Here is a 15,743-nt window from a genome sequence, read left to right as displayed (position 1 = left end):
CCACATGGTCCTGAACTCTTGATAAGCTTGATATTTGATGCAGAAGCTACAGAAACAATATTTCTTTTTCATTCATTCAATAAATGCTACATGCCAAGTTTTCTAATAGGAAACCATTGAGGTATAAAAAGATGAATAGAACAGCCCTGACCTCCAAGAACTTAGAACTTGTAGTTCAAAGAACCTGGGTACAAGATAATTCTAACCAAGGGTGGGAACGTGTTGAGGCCCCAGGACAGCAGTTCCACAGGCTGCACCATGGAGGGTTGCTTCTACAGCCAAACTGGAGGGAGGAGAAAGGGAGGCCAGGGGAAGACTTCACCGGGAAATGGGAGGGCTTCAAAGAAAGGAGGGGGATCTGGTCACAATGCAGGGTGAGCACAGGCAGAGCAAATGTTATGAAAAAAGGCACAGAAGGCAGAAGGTAAAAAAGCCTAGTGTATTTATATAGTAGTCAAAGGAACAGAGAGAGAAAATGCTGCAAAGGTAGGTGAGAATCACATCACAGAGGGCCCAAAACGCCAGGCCAAAAAGCTAAGCCTTGAAGCTGTAAGCTGAAAGGAGCCAAGAAGATTTTTAGAAGCTCTCTGCACCTAACACACAGACTTAATCTTGTTAAAAGGATGAAGCCTATTTCTCCCCTTTAATGGAAAAGGAATTCACAAAGTGAATTATTAATCATCTCACACCTGTTAATTATTTCTTAAAACCAAGCTTGCTAATAAAACAGTTCTGTGGAATTAAGTACAGCGCTTCCGTTTGTCTTGATCTCACACTATAGGAAATACATACAGGTGGAAAAGGAGTCGTCTAGTCTAAAACAAAGGGCAGCACAGATATACAAATCAAATTCACTCTTTTGACAAAAAAGAACAGAGAGGGTAACATCTATTCCAGTTCACGAGCTTATACAAAATATTTTAGGGGAAAAAAACTTAATTTTCCACTTTATTTATTTGAAATTTTATTTTAGTGAATAAAAATAAATGAATTTTATTTCTTTTTATTTAAGTGAAATTTTCTAGAATCTTAAAAACAGCCACCTTCCCAACTCAAAAGAGGATGCTATTTTTCTGTCTAGCACTGATATGACTTTCTTTGTCCTCATCCAAATAAATATACCTGCCCTTGAGACTTACCTACAAGATAGATAATTTCAGCATTATATTCCATATGACTCTGTGTTGCCTCTGTTTTCCATGTTCATCTTATCTCCCCAGTCAGATTAGTTGTTATCTGGGATGGGAAAGGACCATGCCATATACTCATTCTGCATCCTGAATATGATCAAACACTGTGCAATACAAGGTACTCATAAATATATGGGAACTGATTAACCAAATTAATTTCTAAAATATATATCCTTAAAGGCTCAATTCCGTATTATTCATATTGGTTCATATGTGGAATACAAGAAAAAAATTAAAAATTCAAAGCTAGAAGAGCTCTTCAACAGAAGGATCTAAACCAGTTCTTAATAAGTATCAACATTAGTTATTAGAGAGATGAAAATCAAAACCACACTGAGATAACACCACACTAAATGGTTATAATAAAAAATGCAGACAATAACAAGTGTCGGTGAGGATGCAGAGAAACTGGAACCCTCATACATTGCTAGTAGGAATACAAGATGAACAGCCACTTGGGAAAACAGCTTTGCAATTCCTCACAAAGTTAAACATAGAGTTACCATATGAACCACCAATTCTTCTCCTAGGTATATGTCCAACAGAATTAAAAACATGATTACACAAATGTTCACAGCAGCATTATTCATAATAGGCCAAAAGTGGAAACAACCCAAATGTCCATCAACTGATGAATGAATAAACAAAATGTGGTATATTCAGACAATGGAATATTATTCAGCCATAAAAGGAAATGAAGTATTGATACATAGTATGACATACATGGACTTTGAAAACATTAAGTGAAAGAAGCTAGGCATAAAAGGCAACATATTGTGAGATTCCATTTATATGAAATGTCCATAATAAGAAAATCCACAGAGACAGAAAGGAGATTAGCAGCTGCCAGGGGCTGGGGGAGGGAAGGAAAGGAGTGACTGCTAATGGTCATGGGTTTCTTTCTGGGGTGAGGAAAAGTTCTGGAATTAGACAGTGGTGATAACATAGGAAATATACTAAAACCCACTGAAATGTAGAATTGAAAAGGGTGAATTTTATGGTATGTGAATTATATCTCAATTAAAAACAACAATAACAGCCTGATGAGAAACCTGAAGCCCAGAGAAGCTAAGTTTCTTGTCTAAAAACACAAAGCTGATTAAATGGCATCACTGGGGGGGGGGGGGGGGGGGGGGTAAAAAAGGAAAAAAAAAAAAAAAAGAAGAAGCCTGGCTGGCTCAGTTGGTAGAGCATGTGATTCTTGACCTCAGGGTTGTGAGTTCAAGCTCCATGTTGGACACAGAGCTTACAAAAACAAAAAAACAAAAAACAAAAACAAAAACACACACAACTATATAAAACAAAAACAAACAAACATACATGCCATCACCAGAACCAGATTCAGGCTCCCAACTCCCAGTGCAGTATTCTAGGTCCATGTTGCACTGTTCTAGAAATATTAGGACAAGCAGTGGAGACTTGAACAAGTAATTTAATGGCTCATACCACATCAGAAGAGAAAGATGAATGAAATGATCTCTTCAGTTCCTTCTAGTTTTAAAGCAACGTGAGTCTTCTCTTTGTAAGCATTTCCTCTCTGCTACTATAGATTAGAGCAGAGGTTCTCAACCAGTATGATTTTGCCCCCAGGAGATATTTGGGAATACATGGACACATTTTTCATTGTCACAACTGCAGACAGAGGATACTCCTAGCACCCAGCGGGTAGAGACCAGGCATGCTGTTCTGTGTCTGCAAGGCACAGGATGACCCCACAATAAAGAATTACCTAGACCTAAATGTCAACAGGGACACTGGTGATAAAACCTGGCATAGGGTGTGATCAACTTCATTTTTAAGCTATTCCAGGAAGTTCTGTCCTAGAGTTTAATGACTTCAAGCAGCAGTTCTGAGATTAGAATGACTGAGAGGTCATCACCAAGTACAGACAGGAAATAGACACTTTTTACTTCCTGGAATAATTAGGTTCCATAGAGTCAAACATTCAAATGCCATAGTAGGTAGTCAACATAAAGGAATAAAGTCAACAAGCACCAAATAACCATTTAGGACTATTATTTCCTTTTTTCCACACACACACACACAAAAAAGCAAAAACAAAAACCTTTCACTGACTTCCATTCTTCATGAAACAAATAACCCTCTCAATATAATCTTGTGGTTTCCCACTTTTGATAAACACACATGCCAAAAAATACTTCCTACTATAGGCAAAAGAACAGCACAAGCTCAATAATAAATGGCTCAGAGTTGGGAAGACAGGGAGAATGGTAGGGGGTGTGGAGAACCCCAAGGGCACATCATGATGAAGGGGCAACTTTGATGGATCCATGCCATGATGGAGTGAGGCAATGGGTGAAGAAATCTTCAGATGTCTCAAGAAGAGTAGGAATTCTAGATTGTGTATGTGGAAGAAAGACATCACCCAGTATTTAAAATCTTTGGCTCAAAACCACTTTAAAATACTGTGTTAACTCAAAAAAGAAGGGGTTCTACCCTCTGCAACTAGAGACCTCTAGCCTACACTAACCCTAATAAACAATGTCAGTTTCAGGTCTTCCTACAGATGTGTTCCATCTAACTCAGGACCTATTGTCTAACTATAACAATAATCTTTTTCCTTAATTAAATCTCAATAGCTTATTCAGAGTTGAAGACTCACAAAAGACCACAGAATTACTATAGACTTAAATGTAAATGAAATCCATAATATTATTAACGGCTGCCTCGTCATTAAGCTCCAACAACTTTACAAGTGGGGATACCGAGATCCAGAGAAGTTAAAAGACCTGCTAAGCCACCTTGCCACTTAGGAGCCATTATTTGAACCCAGGTCTTTCTATTTCTAAAATCCACATTCTTACCACTTATCATCTTGCTTGTATCACACAAATTTCTTCTACCAACTATGTTTATGAGGTTCCCTCAGTAAACTGCATGTACAGAATCTGATCTTAGAAAGAGGGATGGCTGACAATAAGCAAAGCACAAAGATTAGCATTATTAAACTGGGCAGATGAGGTGTATGAATGTACTCCCACTCCCGGGGGCCCCTCCTGCCTTCCCATGCATGGTGACTGCATCCCCACAGGCCCTCCTTCCCTCCCCTATAACCACCAACAGCCCTGCCTTTGGCCTCCTGCTTTCTACCCACTCTTTGCCTTGAACTCCGACCGTAGGCTGCAATATACTGATAACCTCTTTCCACCCAATTATTTACAGGGAAGAAAACAAGGAATGATCAGCCCGTGGAGAAAATGTCTCCCAAGAACCGAGAATCCCAAGCAGAAAGAATGATAGCACACACTTGCACCACCACCATTTGTTCCAGTAGATCTCATGTTGCCCAAAAGGTCCCAAGAGATTAAATATCTTTGCCCTCGACCCCATCTCGGCCAACCTTTCCTTCTCCCACATCAGCCCATTACCTTCCCACTCATCCTGCTCCCTCCAGCTCAATACATCAAGTCAGCTCAACTCAATCACACAAAGCAAGAGAACTGCATTTGAGGTAAATCATGCATTTGGTTTCAGGACATTCAGTGAAATATTCAACTGTGTCTTCGGAGCACTGTCTGTTCCAATTTCTCTTTAACCTCTGACTCCTTCCTCTGGGACATGACCACTAGGAAAATGGATGGCACAAATCTAGTGTCTGGACTTTCTGGATTCTATGACAAGGCAAGTTATTTGAAATTTCTGAGCTTCAGTTTCCTATTCTACTAGAGAGAGTGAAGGGGGCGAGGGGATGAATATGAATGGCTACCATCCCAAGTTACTTTGAGGAATACAAATGAACAAACATAAAGCCTTGAGGACTTCCTGCACATGGTGTGAATGGTAGTTGTTGTTCTTGTTACTATTAAAATTATTATGGGGGTGCCTGGGTGGCTCAGTCGGTTGAGCGTCCGACTTCAGCTCAGGTCATGATCTCACGGCTTGTGAGTTCGAGCTCCATGTCGAGCTCTGTGCTGAACAGCTCAGACCCTGGAGCCTGCTTCGGATTCTGGTGTTTCCCTCTCTCTCTACCCCTCCCCCGCTCATGCTCTGTCTCTCTCTCTCTCTCAAAAATAAATAAACATTCAAAAAAATTTTTTAATTATGAAATATTAGCTTTCCATTCCAACCATATTCCTTATATCTTTTTTTTTTTAATATTTATTTATTTTTGAGAGAGACAGAGACAGAGCTTGAGCGGGGGAGGGGCAGAGAGAGAGGGAGACACAGAATCCGAAGCAGGCTCCAGGCTCTGAGCTGTCTGCACAGAGCCCGATGTGGGGCTTGAACCCATGGACGGTGAGATCATGACGTGAGCCAAAGTCGGACGCCCAACTGACTGAGCCACCCAGGCGCCCCTATATTCCTTATAGCTTTTATCAGTCTCTGCAGAAGCAAAGCCATTGCTTTCACGTGCCAAGGACACTATGGCTACATTTACCTGCTCAACAGCTGAGTGGGTACCCCTGGAACTGCTCCTTAGCAGTCCTGCCCTTTCCCCTTTCTTTAGCTTGAGCTTACGCACTGTTATCCTAGCCTGTTTCTGGGTGTCCAAGGCACAGGTTCTCAGTGGCCTCTAAGCAAGGGCTTTTCTTGTGGGTAATGTAGGATAAAAGTACTGGACAAAAACTCTTATGACAGGGAGGGGTTCAAATCTGGATTCACTGAACCAAAGGATCCTAGGCATGTTAATCACCCTCAATATTCTCAGCTGAAAAATGGGTATAGTAAACACAGTTTGTAGGGCCATTATAAGGATTAAATAACCTGTAGGAAAAATCCTACCACATTCTGGGCACAGGTAAACACTAACTTGTTCACCTGACCTTCCAGTGCTCCAAGGCTCAGCAAGGTGGACAGGCATATCTGAGGGTCCACCTATCCAGTGTCTTTCTCCCTTTCTGTCTCCACCAACTTTTCTCACAAACCACCCCCCCCCACCTCTTTTACCACCACCTACCTGCCCATCTGCCACAGAGGGAAGCTCCCCACAAACATTTCACTAGCATCAAGATTCAGTGTTCAGTTTCACAGTCATGATAATCACTGTCTTCACTTACTTTTATTAAACAGAGAGATCCTGGCCTTTCTCTACCACCCTCCCCCTAGATTTGGGGTGAGATGTTTGCAGAGAATATTATCGATCCATCAATTCAACTTGGTGTCTCATATTTCTTTTCCCTTTTACTCACAGACTCAAAACACTCTCCATTCAGTTATGCATGGAAGAGCCGAACATAGCACTGGCAAATACGTGGCATAAGCCCTGGTCCTCCCTCCTCTGGTGCCAGATCAGACATCAACAATCACACTTTTCCAGCTGATCCCAGACAAAGCTCCAAAACCCCTCTCCCAGCTCTCCAGGCAGCCACCATCCATCAGTCAAAGCTGTCAGTTGAGATAAGATCTACTTGCTAAGTATAGGAAGACTTAAGTCAAACCAGGACTCTATATTCACGTATTAGGTACAGCAAAGAATAGTGAACAACTGCACAGTAGTAAGCACTCTGTAGGCAATGAATAAATATGTTCTAGTGACTTATGCACAACCTGCCATGCACCTATAAAATGTTCAAAAATTACAGAAGAACTCTAATAGGGTGATTTGTTTGGGGAATGACCTCAAATTATAACTCTTTTATATTTAAATTTACTAAAAACTCTAAAATTATGGAAATGCAAACTGGTGGAGCCACTCTGGAAAACAGTATGGAGGTTCCTCAAAAAATTAAAAATAGAACTGCCCTACGACCCAGCAATTGCACTACTGGGGTACAGGAGTGCTGTTTCAAAGGGGCAGGCACATGCACCCCAATGTTTATAGCAGTGCTATTGACAATAGCCAAAGTACGTAAAGAGCCCAAATGTCTACTGACTAATGAATGAATAAAGAAGATGTGATATATATCAATGGAATATTACCAGCGATTAAAAAGAATGAAATCTTGCCATTTGCAACAACGTGGATGGAATTGGAATGTATTATGCTATGTGAAATAAGCCAGTCAGAGAAAGACAAATATGATTTCACTCAAATGTGGAATTTAAGATACAAAACACATGAACATAAAGGAAGGGAAGAAAAATAATATAAAAACAGGTAAGGAGACAAACCATAAGAAACTCTTACTAAAGACAGAGAACAAATTGAGGGTTGTTGGTGGGATGTTGGGTAGGGGGATGGGCTAAATGGGCAAGGGGCATTAAGGAGGACACTTGTTGGGATGAGCACTGGGTGTTATATGTAAGTGATGAATCATTAAATTCTATTCCTGAAATCATTATTATACTATATGTTAACTAACTTGGATGTAAATTAAAAATAATAAAAAAATAAGAATCAAAAATAAGTAAATACTCTAAAATTATAGCAGCATGCGTCCTTGGCTTAGTAGGTACTATGTACTATATATAATTTTTTGATGATTAAAGATCCAAGGTTATAATTTAAAATTTTTTTATTTTATTATATTAATTAAAAATTTTTTTATTAAGCCCCTGCCTTACCCATGAAACTATACCGACTCCCAATGATAGCTAATCCTTGGATGGGGCAGAAGGAGGTGCTTGGCTTGAATATTAGCTAACTAACTCCAGAATTAAATAAATCAGCAAATATTCAATCCAAATAGTTACTTTGACTAGTAAGTAGTTTATTTATCATAAAAGGTCAGCACAACCCAAAACTTCTGTCAGCTGGGGACCCAGGCTGATGGAGTGGCCAATTCCCATTCAAAGAACTATCATAACGAATATAATTAGGAAAGAAGAGAACTAGTAAGCTTCAAATCACCTAGGAATGCCATGAATGAAGACCATACTCCCACTCCTTGTGTAACTCCAAAAAGAAAACAAACTCAAAAAAAGCTCAAAAGCTACATTGGTTGTGTTGCTTTAGGGTTTTTTTTTGTTTTGTTTTGCTTTGTTTTGTTTTTTTATATAGGATTGGTCTGCTGACTTTAACTGTATTTGCATTTACCAAACACCATTGAACTGACCTGTCAAGCAAGTCACTTAATTGGCTCTCTCTTCTTCTCAGCCCTCCACTCCCAAAGCCACTAGGTCCAAGATGACAAAAAGCCAATTCCAGATCTGAGTCATCGCTGGTAGGATACGGAAGCACGTCCTGAAGTACCTAAAACCCTCTGCCCTCAGTCCCAGCCAACATTCCATTTCCGGCTTCAGGAGTGCTGAAGCAATGCTGGCAGAGAGCCACAAGGGTCCCACAACAAGAGACACACCCTGATGTACACCGCGCCCTGCCCTTCTAGTTTCAGGGGTCAGTTCCAGGAAACCCCCTTTGGGGTTGTTCCAGGCACTGACCCAGCCCAAAAGAGTTCAGTACCTTTCAGGAATGAATAAGCTGTCAACGGTAACAAAGGGAACCAGACCCAGTTCTAGTTTCCAGGGGCTGCACCAGCCTAAAAGGACCTGGGCTTGTTGGTAGGGGGACCCCTATCTGGCAGCAAGCATCTAGCAGAGCTTCGAGTCCTACAGCAAAGCAGTCAGGAGCCCAGAAGGTGCTTCTCCTAGGTCGATTGTTTAGAGTCTGGAAAAATTAATCAAACATGAAAGAAAGAACAACACTAACTTTTAGTTGCCATAGTTCCTGAGCAATTAGTCCGTGCTGGCAGATAAAACTCAGATAAGCCTATTTTTGAAAGAGGACAGAAGGGAAGCTGCACTGGCTCAGACCACACAGCTGGGTTACAGCCGCTCGAAGGCTCCCAGTCCCCAAGCGCCACCTCTCGCAGCCGCCCTAGCCACCTCCATGCCAGGCAACGGTCTGTACTGGTCATTGCTGGTCTAAACAATCACTCAACAGAAAGGTTCCATGACATGTTTTTAAACTACCACTAAAAAGAGGACCCAAAGAAGACAACTGTATATGATTAGATGTGGAAAATCTCCCTCCAATATTAACAAGCGTTTGCCAGTTCACAGGGAAAAAAGTTGTTTTCACTAAATTTCTCATTTAGAAAGCTAGGTCCTTTTTCTTTGTAGCAGTGTAACAAAGCTAATCACAGAAAAATAATGTACCTAAGAATGTAATTTAAATGAGAATAACATGTTTCTAACTCACTCTGCAGCAAGGTAGCAGCCACTAAAGCAGCTCCTACTGAAAATTTGGGTCTCCTTTTAAGTTTAGAGTTTGGAGGGTGACTTTTCAAAAAAAATGGACATTCAGCAATTAAAGCAATAATTTATTGGTCCCATTTTTTAAATCTGCATTTCAAAACAAAGTATTTTAAACTTTCATATATAATGATCCATAAGTCATGCTAATTTCTATTTTGGGAAAAATGAAACATTCACTAAGAATCTAGACCTTTTCTATTCTGTCACCCATTTCTAACTGTACTGGGGGGGAAACATGATTCATTTCAACATTTTTATAAATTAAACATGAAAAACATCTAAAGAAGAAATATTTCTTAATTTGGTATCTCACACTGCTTCTTATGGAACTGGCTTTTCCCCCCCACTACAGTTGTTTTCCTTTCCTGTTTTTTTTTTTTTTTAATTTTTTATTTATTTATTTATTTTTGAGAGAAAGAGAGAGAGCACGAGCAGGGGAGGGGTAGAGAAAGAGGGAGACACAGTCTGAAGCAGGATCCAGGCTCTGGGCTGTTGGCACAGAGCCAGACATGGGGCTCGAACCCACAGACCAAGAGATCATGACCTGAGCCGAAGTCAGATGCTTAACTGACTGAGGCACACAGGTGCCCCTTTCCTTTTCTGTTTTTGACCAAAGAACTGAAAAACACACAAAAGACAAGACTCAAATGTTCTTAAATTCCCACAATATGGAAACCACCTTAAATTTCATAGTATAAATATTTGTCAAAATTTCATTTCCTCAAATAAATAGAAATGTTTTCTGAAAGTATTCCAATACAAATGGATAAAAAGCCCCTAATTTCATAAGAATCCATGCCCTTGATTATATTTCTATTTCCAAGTTTAAAATATTGTAGAATGGGAAAATATCAAATTTGAGAAAGAGTAAAATGTACTAGAAAACCTGAGGTCAGGTCTTCATCTGGGATATTGATAAACCTCCCTTTCTAGCAAGAGACCTTACACATGACTACAATTCCATACAATTCCACATCCAGCTGCTAACATGAAGATTCAAGAAATCTGCCTTCAGTCTTTCCAATTAAAGGGAGAAAATTCCATTAATTAGTCTATTTCAACACTCATATTCCATGCTGTTATGGGTTGAATTGTGTTCCCTGAAAAATGTTGAAATCCTAACCACCGGTGCCTGTGAATGTAACTTTATTTGGAAACAGGACCTTTGCAGATGATCAATAAAGATGAAGTCATTAGGGCAGGCTCTAGTCAATATGAACCTGTCCTTATAAAAAGGAGGAAGTTGTACATCATGACAGACACACACACACACACACACACACACACACACACACACACACACACGGAGACCATGTGAAGGCAGATACCAAAAAGATACATCTACAAGCCAAAGAATGTCAGAGATTGTCAGCAAACCATGAGAAGTTAGGAGAGAGGCATGGGGCAGTTTCCCTCACAGACCTAACAAGGAGGCACCCCTGCCCATACCCTGATCTAGCTTCCAGAACTGGGAGACAAATTTCTGTTGTTTAAATCCTTGATTTTGATACTTTGTTAATGGCAGCCCTTAGGAAATTAACACACTTGCCTTCCCAGCCTGACCTTCCCTTAAATCACATCCTTGTCCTTGCTCCCCCAACTCATTCCTGCTTCTCCTGGTCATTTCTCATATGCTCCCATCTCCCTAACCTCACTCCACACCCTCACTCACCAATGCTCTTTGGCATTGTTTTCTCATCAAGGATACCCCTGGCATTTTGCATGGGCAGTTCTTATGGGGGACTATCCAGCCCACTGCAGGATGTCAGGCATCCCTGGTACTCTCATTGCCCCAGGGTGCCACCGTGCCCACACGGGAGAACTGCTCTAGAAACTTCAGAACCACCTGCCAGGTGGAGTTCAACTCAGGATCCCACCATCTACTGTGTATGATCTCATCAGGGCATTTAACTTCAGCTTCTTCATCTGTAAAATGAGAATAAATAACTACCTTGCCCTGTGACTCTGAGGATTCAATGAGTTAAAGAGGCTAATGAGCCCAGGCTTACCCTCACTAGCTTCTTCTGGCTTAGATTCACTTAGGAATTACTGCCCAGTCTTAGGCTGTTCTACATGGTCATATCCTGACTTTAACTGCTTGGAACTCCTTTGCGGGGCCTCCTCACAGTAAAGCTTCACTGAATACATTCAGTGCTTCACTGCTTACTGCATGCTTAAAAGTTGTTAAGTCATACAAACCAAAGGGTATGCCTTCTACAGCTGCAAAGATCAAAACAACTCTGAGCATAGTTTCTATGTGTTCCCCACCGCCACTCTCAATCCTACTTGAAAATATAATGGCAGCCCCGGGCAAAGCGCTGTATTTTCCAACTTTGTTTCCAATTTCTTTATATCTTTTGCTTCCAACTTTGTTTCCAATTTCTTTATATCTTTTGATCCCAGTGATGGTTCCTCTCCAACATCCATGCATATACTGTTCATTTCACCCAGCTTCTCAGAAACACTGCCCAAGCCCGCATTAATCTCCTTGTTTAAATGGTTTGCATCCCAAGGCTCTGAGGCTGAAAAGTGAGCATTGACTTGTGCCCTAAGGCCAGAGTTTAAGTCTGTTCTTCTGACTTCACATACACCTAGCACCTAATAGCACCTTACACAGAGCCTGGTACTTGGTAGGTTTTCAATGATTATTTGATGAATTCAAGGGTCAATGGATGCATCAATGAATGCATTGCTGAATGAACACAAGAATGAATACATTCAGGAGTCAGGAGACCTAGTTTCCGTTTAATCCTTGGATCTGTGTTGAGTGACACAAATGACTTCAGGATAAGCCACTGAATTTCCAAGCCCAAATTTCCTTCTCTGTGATTTTAGGTGGTTGGACTTCACTAGAAAATTCCTTTAGGTTTTCTTCCAGCTCTAACAACTGAGCCCAGAAACTTTAACGAAGAGTGAAAGATTTTATTTCTTTTTTAGAGACATTTTACTCAAGACAAGCAGAGGGGTAAAGATTTTTTTTAAATCACATACCAGGGGCGCCTGGGTGGCTCAGTCGGTTAAGCGGCCGACTTCAGCTCAGGTCATGATCTCGCAGCCCGTGAGTTCCAGCCCCGCATCGGGCTCTGTGCTGACAGCTCAGAGCCTGGAGCCTGTTTCAGATTTTGTGTCTCCCTCTCTCTGACCCTCCCCCATTCATGCTCTGTCTCTCTCTGTCTCAAAAATGAATACATGTTAAAAAAAAAAAAATTAAAAATCACATACCAGAGGTCCCTCCTTGCCAAAGAGCCCCTTGTTACCTGGGGACAAAAGACGTGGGACAAAACGCAAGCTGCAGATACTGAAGACGTCTCTGAGATGCCGAGCACTACAGAGTTTGTTATCAAGTGCTTCCTGCAGGAACTTAAAGTCTACCCTGTCCTCCAAAGAAGTCCACAGGGACATCTGCTGTCTGCCTTCTATCAAAAGCTCCTCCCTTTCCAGCCTGAACAAGGTGGACCCTGCACTCTCTCCGTGGCTCCAAATCTAACTCAATTCCTCTCCCTGCCATCTGCCTAAGGCTCCCACATGCATATTTTATGATTTCTGGCACATTTCCTCCTTATCTGACATCCTGCAATGTATCCCTCAGCCCCTATATTATTTCTATCTCTGATAATGTGTTCTGAAAGAGGCAAGTGTCCTTGGTCTGTACTTTATTACTGGTGGTTTTAGCTATCCTATCTTACCTCCCACCCAGTCCCCACCTAAATTCCTTGAGGACAAAGACTACATCCTCTATTCTCTTCCAATTGCCCACAAGACCAAGGACAGAGAGAGGCAAGGAGCAGACCCTTAGAAAATACTTGTTGAATGAATAAAATAATGAATGAATGAGTGAATGAAATAATTGACTGATGCCAGTATTTTTAAATTAAAAAGCCATATCAATGTATTTCCTGAATAAAGTTACCATGACTCCCCCCACCCCCACCTTTTGGGTACACAACCAGAATAAATTAAATTTTAAAATGGCACTTTTAGAATATACTGTTTTCTTAGGACTAATTAAATGCCCTTCACAACAATATGAATGACAGCAACGTTATCACCTGCATATGAAATCTGATTTTTAGGTATTCATGGCATAATAATGTGGCATCCCTTTTATTTCCTAGAAAAAGCATGTTTTACCTGGAGCTGGGGAGGATAAAAGGGCAACCACCCCTTGGTGTTAATTATTACAAATACCACTGTTATGTGTTGACGCTGGAGAATTCAGAGAAGTCAGAACAAGACGAGGATATTTTCTAAATAGATTGTTTAAATCTATTGCTGTTTGGGGCAGAGAACCTTTTTGGAAATAACAGGAACCCACTTAGCAAAGTCAACTTCTAGTTACATTCCTTCCTTGTGGTTTAATAAACTTCAGCTAGAACTAAACTGACTTGGAAGTCAAATTATTTGTTCTCCCATGCACTTGCTAGTCACAGTTGGTCACCAAATAAACAGGGCCAATGGTCAACATAACACTGCTGGAAGGAAAACATTACTGCTATGCCATCAAAGCTTAATATAGCTTAATGCCATAAGCCCTATTAGCCTCCCCAGGCCAATAGTTAACTTAAACAATTTCGTTATCTCTTAGAAATCATTATTCTTGCATAGAAGTATAAACTTATCATCACCAAAAGTATAAATATTACATAATTACAAAAAAGCTGTATTAATATAGGAGATGATATTATAATTGGGAATTACTCAATGACTAAGGATCGTCTGAGACCTAAAAAAGTTAGGTCCATTGAGATAGAGAATTACTGTTTATGGGCTGTATATATAACAGATTATGTCTTCTAGCTCAAATCAAATCATGTCAGAACACATACTACTAGGCGGGGCAGTGAGGGGACCTGAGACATCACAGTAGAACACCAAAGGAAAAGAATAAACTCACTTTGGGGTGGGGGAGAGGGGAAAATGGGTGACAGGCATTGAGGAGGGCACTTGTTGAGATGAGCACTGGGTGTTGTACATCGGCGATGAACCACGGGAATCTACCCCAAAAACTAAGAGCATGCTTTACACACTGTTAGCCAATTTGACAATATGTTACATTAAAAATTTTAAAAAGGAAAACAAAAAGAATAAACTCACTTTGAGGCATTTAAAGTACATTTAAAATAGAAGACACTGTTACAAGGGTTTATCCACATTTACCCAACTGATGAAGTCAAAGCAGTTTAAAGCTAGAATGTAATTCTGAGCAATTCATCACCATCCTTCATTCTAACTCAGGAAGAGATGAGCACCTTATCCAAGCTTACACCACAAGCCAGATTCTGCATTAAAACTTAGGTTTCTTAAATCTAGCTTCATGGACAAAACACATAACAGTAAATATAAAATTAAAAAAGGGCATAGCAGGCAGGCAATAAATGTTAATGGATTTGAGGAAACAGAGATGCAAAATTCCAGAGCTATCTTGTATATTACCTGCTGACAGGCTAAGCCAAGTAAGTGCCTGAAGTTTTGACTTTGACTTGTCCAAACTAACGTAGGCTTCTTAATACTACAGATCAGCATTTCCATAATCAAAAAATGCTACTGGAACAATTACTGAGCATGCTAGTTGGTGGTGAAACCAAAAAGTCTATAGCATTCTTATGAAGTGCATTTGAAAAACAAAATCTATGCACAAAACAATATGGGTTTCCAAACACATGAAGTGTAGTTCAGTAGAGAAATCTGTAAAAGACAGGAATGACTAAGCAACCACAAATAACTAGAAATACCCAAACTATCAGGAGTATGGGGACCACCACATGCCTGCATGTAAAGATTAAGTTGGAGTTTCCCATCTATTCCTAATGAAAAGGGGTCTTTTTTTGGTACTAGTGTTGTTTTCTTTTTAAATAAAAAGTCTTCGTCGTTTATAAGGATTTACAAACAACATTTTATTCCATCCTCCATCCCACCTGCTTCAGAAACAAATTTTGGGACAATCTGGTTGTTGCTGGGCAGACAACTGACCAAATTTTAAGCAACCAATATTGCAGTTTTGATGTTTTTGATTATATATCTCACCAAGGAACCTCTTAACAGCTTAACTCTTACTAAGGAAACCAAGTTTTAATAATCATGTAAAACATCCTGCTACATGTCTTATTACCCAGTGAGCTCTATCAAGTATACTACTGCATTTTTTCTTTACAGTCTGACATCTATTTTTCTCTTCTTCCCAAAAACCTCTTCCTAAAAAAATTAAAAAGCCAAAATATCGACCAAACACAACTTAAAATAATTAGAGAAACCACACTTTATACATCCTCAAGATGAAATTGACCACTGCACTACAAGGGGAAAGAAACCAAGCACACACATTTACATAAAGAAAATATTCATAGCATCCTAAGGAAAAAAAAAAAAAGACAAAAGACAAAACAAGTAAGAAAACCCTGGCACGACAGGACAAACCTAGTTTACAGTTCTCTTTGCGCAGGTTTAAACTAATGAACT

General features: G+C 40.1%; 1 protein-coding gene across 1 annotated transcript in view; it reads right to left on the bottom strand.

Moving 5' to 3' along the window:
* The window catches only part of SH3BGRL2 (SH3 domain binding glutamate rich protein like 2), a 55,536-nt gene that overhangs the window by 38,745 nt on the left and 1,048 nt on the right, over window positions 1–15,743 (bottom strand). The window lies entirely within an intron of this gene.

Source organism: Panthera tigris, chromosome B2 (assembly GCF_018350195.1).
Source record: "Panthera tigris isolate Pti1 chromosome B2, P.tigris_Pti1_mat1.1, whole genome shotgun sequence".
Taxonomy (NCBI): Eukaryota; Metazoa; Chordata; class Mammalia; order Carnivora; family Felidae; genus Panthera; species Panthera tigris.
This window is presented reverse-complemented; position numbering and strand designations above follow the sequence as displayed.